This window comes from Octopus sinensis, unplaced genomic scaffold (genome assembly GCF_006345805.1).
Source record: "Octopus sinensis unplaced genomic scaffold, ASM634580v1 Contig19824, whole genome shotgun sequence".
In the NCBI taxonomy this organism is placed as follows: Eukaryota; Metazoa; Mollusca; class Cephalopoda; order Octopoda; family Octopodidae; genus Octopus; species Octopus sinensis.
The window spans coordinates 17,501-23,034 of NW_021836645.1; the positions used below are offsets into that span (position 1 = coordinate 17,501).

Sequence of the window (5,534 nt, forward strand, 5' to 3'; positions counted from 1 at the left end):
ACAAACAACTCCTCCAGAGATACACACAAACGCACACATATCAGTACATAGCATTTTGAAATGATATACATTAAAAGAAACACTTAACTAGCAAATAGGCACTGAATAGTCGCTCGACTAGCTAGAAATAGCATCTAAATTCCTCTCAAATCATAAATTATTTTTTATATTTTTCGAAGAAAAGTACACAATTTCAGCACACACTCTTGGCGCATAGCCCTCAAAAAAGATTAAATGGCTATGCTTCGAACGCTATGATCATAGGCATACTTAGTCAGGACTTACCACGGGCTAAATAACAAAAAACTAAATAAAAAAGGCGCAATCGAGCGAAGAAAAACATACATAGGTTTTCTTCATATCTCAATGTCTTAGAATATAAAAAGAAAGGAAAGAAAGAAGTGATATTGTGTAATGGAATCTTTAATTCTACATGAGCCGATATGATTGGAACCCCTTTGATAATATGCTCGTTCAATAAGGGCTGACTTAGGGCAGAATGTAGAAAGGTGCGAAATATTACGAAGTAACAAAAGAATTGAAATTACAAGAGAAAGCTACAAATTTTAGTAAAAAAAAAAATAACAGCTCACGCTCATATAATCAACTTGGTACACAGAATTCTATACATAGATAGATAAATAAATACATATACACAGACACACAAACATACATACATTCATACATATATATATATATATATATATGTGTGTGTATGCATTTATATATATATATATACATATATATAGATATGCATAAAGAAAACGATATAAGAAATTCGTGAGGCAATATGTTGAACACGTGTCGTACAAATAGACACACACACAAATTTATAAACGCATTCGCTTATATGTATGCTTAGAGAGGAATGCTGACACGGATAATGTACCCCCAATTTTCCAGGTATATAGGCACGCATTAAAATAAATAACACGTCATTTGATTACCTGTAGTTATAACACCTTTACCTATACAATTGTAACGTCACTTAGGCTGATACACTCCTAAACACACATACATACATACATACATACATATACATACATACATTCATTCATACATACATATACATATACATACATACATACATACATGTATATATTATGGAGTTTAAGTAACATGTATTACTAAAACTTTCTACAGTCACGTGAATATATATATATATATATATATATACACACACACACACACATATTTGTATATTTGCATAATTGTATATGTAACCATGCTGGAATATACTTTTGAGGATTTTGTTCACCGAACTCGGAACCACATATACACATATTCACAGAAAATCTTAGGTATAGGTACGTGACACATGCACTTATATGTATAGCTTGCACAAAATGTATGAATAAACTTATATACACTCACTCACACGTGTGAATACCTATAATTGTATGTACATATATATTTAAGCAGGTACAAGTGTATATATATACATATATACATATATAAACACACATATATATATATATATATATATATATATATATATATATAATATATATATATAATATATATATATGTGTGTGTATGTGTATATATGTATGTATATATATGTACGTAGCCACGCACACATACACACACATATGTACACACGCATATTTTTGTCTTTTAATGTAGTTGGAAGATCGCTGAATGCATTTAAGTACTTTATCACACATAATTCGTCAAAGGGAAAAATTGATTGTAACTTCGAAGTTTGGTCAATCGCATTTATATTTGAATATAAAAAACATATACAAAGTATCACAAATTCTATTTATGTATTTGAATGTAGAAAACGATTATAACCGTAGAGAAATATGTATAGAGATATCTCAATATATAAATATTTAATATATATCTAAACAGAAAATTTATCACGAAGAGAATATAATACAGCTGTTTATTTAACATTTCTGCAAATACTTAGTTTTCGTATAGCGTTGTATATACATACATACATACATACATACATACATACATACATACATACATACATACACACATACTTACATACATATATATATACATACATACATACATACATACATATATATATATATATATATATATATATATATATTATCATATATATACATATAGGCACACACACACATTCAAACATATACACACATACACACGCACGCACACAAACACAAACATATATTTAGATGTAAAAATTTGTATATATGTTACCTAAAATTTTAAACTAATTATCATAGTGTATTTGTGTGTGTATATATACCTGAATAAGAGTATATAACTGTGAGTAGGATGAAACATAGATAGATAGGTAGATAGATAGATAAATAGATAAATAGAGAGAGAGAGAGAAAGAGAGAGAGGGATTAATAGATAGCTTAATAGATAGTTATAAATATAGATAGATAAATGAAAAGAGAATCAGAGAGTAAGAAAGGGAGAAGAGAAGAGAGAAATTGAGAGAGGGTGAGCGAGGGGGTGAGAGGGATATTAAGCAAGTGAAAAAAGAGAGTGGGAGTGAGACAGAAAGTTGAGAGAGAGAGAGAGAAAGAAGAAGAAGAAGACGAAGAAGAAGAAGAAGAAGAAGAAGAAGAAGAAGAAGAAGAAGAAGAAGAAGAAGAAGAAGAAGAAGAAGAAGAAGAAGAAGAAGAAGAAGAAGAAGAAGAGAAAATGGAGGAAGGGATGTTTGTGTGAGGGAGCAAGAAATAAAAGGCGTGGAGAGAGAGAAAGAGAGAGAGAGAAGCAATATTCGAAGACAACGAATGTGATATGAAGGCATTTCTTCAAGTTTGATTACGTACGTACATGTTCCATGGAAAGCTAGAGAAACGCAATATATAATAATAATAATAATAATAATAATAATAATAATAATAATAATAATAATAATAATAATAATAACAACAACAACAACAACAAAAACAACAATAATAATAACCACAACAATAAAATAATAATAATAAATACAGCAACAAACAACACAACAACATAAAAAATAATAATAATACAAATAATAATCAATAATCAATATAATAATAACAACACAACAACAGCAACAACAACAACACAACAATAATAATAATAATAATAATAATATAACAACAACAACAACAACAACAATAATAATAATAATAATAATAATATAATAGTAATATAATAATAATAATAATAATAGTAATAATAATCGCGTCTGTATTAGTCACAGGTCCACGGCACGACGAATGGTGGACATAGCAAAATAAATAAATAGATAATAATGATAATATCATAGACAACAACAACAACAATAACAAAACACTTGTACGAACATCGAACAGCAACAGTAGAAATAATAACATATACACCACCGCCATCTACAATAATAACAAGAATTATCATAACCAAGGAAGAAACCTGACAGCATGACAGCACAGACAACAACACTTAACGGTTTATAGGCGACATTAACAGTGACAAATTTATACAAACAACAAACACGCACTCCAATATTCGCCTTGTGTTAGAAAAGTAAATAAAAGTTGGTGTGATTGTGTTTGCGTGTGGCAGTCTAACGTGTGAAGAGTGTTTATACAAACATATATATATATATATAATATATATATTATAGATATATATATATATATATATATAATATATATATACCTTTGTATAGAAGAATATTGTTAGCTAGTGTGGAGAATAAATAATACAAAAAAAATTCTACTTTCCTGTTTTCTTAACTCCTACACACACAGACACACCTACCTACATACATATATATACTTATATATACATATACATATATATATATACTTATATATACATATACATATATATACTTATATATACATATACATATATATACTTATATATACATATACATATATATATGTATATATATGTGTGTGTGCAAACATTCGATTATGTATCCATAAGTATTTGAATACATAAGCATTAATACTTGTATATATATGTAAATACATACATACATATATTATATATATATATATATATATATCTATATATATATATATATATTATATATAAATAATTGATATATAATATAATATATAAGATATTTATATATAATAAATAATATATAATTAATATATATATATATATATGTGTGCATATTTATATAAACGCATATATACAAACATTTCTATATATATAAATATAATTGCACACAAACACACACATACATACACGGTCACACACACTCACACACACATACATGTCCATGTATGTATACACTTTAATAATAGGAAGCAGTTTATAAGTTGCCTACATATGTGCGCATCGTAAACTCCTATTAGCTTACAATAACAACAACACCACCTTTAGGAAGAATATATTAGCAACAACAACGAAAAAAGAAAAGAAAACAAAAACAAAACAACATAACACTAAACAAAAATATCTTTATTTCAATCCAAGAAAATATATTAAAATCCCCAAACACATTCTTTAACACACCAGTAGTAAAAAAAAAAAAATGAAAAGAAAAATATTAGGAATAAATGTAAAATGAAATACAAAAAATATTTCATGTAATCAAAATAAAATGGAAAGTTCATATTGTGTTGTACAGCCGGCATTTACTTCTTATTGTGAGTACATCTGTATCAGCCGGTACTTTCATGTGGAATTAACACTACCATGAGAGAGATTATAAAGTTCGTAAGATGGAACAAGACTCTTTGTCTTACAAGGTAAAAAATGTCAATATATTTATTATTGTTGTTGTCACATTCTTGCAGTTGTTTTTGCTGCCGTCAATGTTTGTGTCACTGTATGTAAGAACAGATATCATTATTCTCATTTAATTATATTTTCGAAATATACTTCTTTTTTCTTTTATTATTAATTACATATATCTTTCTTCCCATTCTGTCCTTTCTTCGTCTGTTTCGCTATATAATCATACAGCTGATTGTGTTTACAGTTGAAGATTCTCCCGATTATTGCTATCCTGATCGAAGTGGTTATTCACATATTGATCACGACCATCATCATGATTTATCATCGCTGTAATTTCCATCCTCATCCACGTCTCGTCGTCGCCGATATTGTCTTCGCTGACTTCTTCCTTGAGGTCATCGCCGTTGCTTTTTCCCTTGAAGTCGTCGTTGTCGTTGTTGTTGTTATTCTTGTCTTTCTGATACATATCCTCATTCACTGTAACATCATCATCAACATCATGATCACCATACTGATCATCAGCATCATCACAATCATCTACACCTCTGTCATCATCATCATCATCATCATCGTCATCAAAGACATCGAAGTTGTCGTCGACTTCAATATTATCACCATCATCATCATCATCGTCATAACCATCATTATCGTCATCATCATCATCATCATCATCATCGTCATCATCATCATCATCATCGCCATCATTGTCACCACCACCACCATCATCATCACATCACCATCATCATCATCATCATTGTCATCGTCATCGTCATCGTCATCATCATCATCATCATCATCACCATCACCATCATCATCATCATCATCATCATCATCATCGTCATCGTCATCATCATCATCATCATCATCGCCACCACCACCACCAC

At 29.0% G+C, this 5,534-nt stretch overlaps 1 long non-coding RNA gene across 1 annotated transcript in view; it reads left to right on the forward strand.

Moving 5' to 3' along the window:
• The window catches only part of LOC118762046, a 17,734-nt gene extending 16,315 nt beyond the window's left edge, over positions 1–1,419 (forward strand). Inside the window, exon 3 of the long non-coding RNA XR_004997834.1 lies at positions 750–1,419. This is a non-coding gene — a long non-coding RNA (uncharacterized LOC118762046). The remainder of the gene's footprint in view (positions 1–749) is intronic.
• Positions 1,420–5,534: the final 4,115 nt, after the last annotated feature.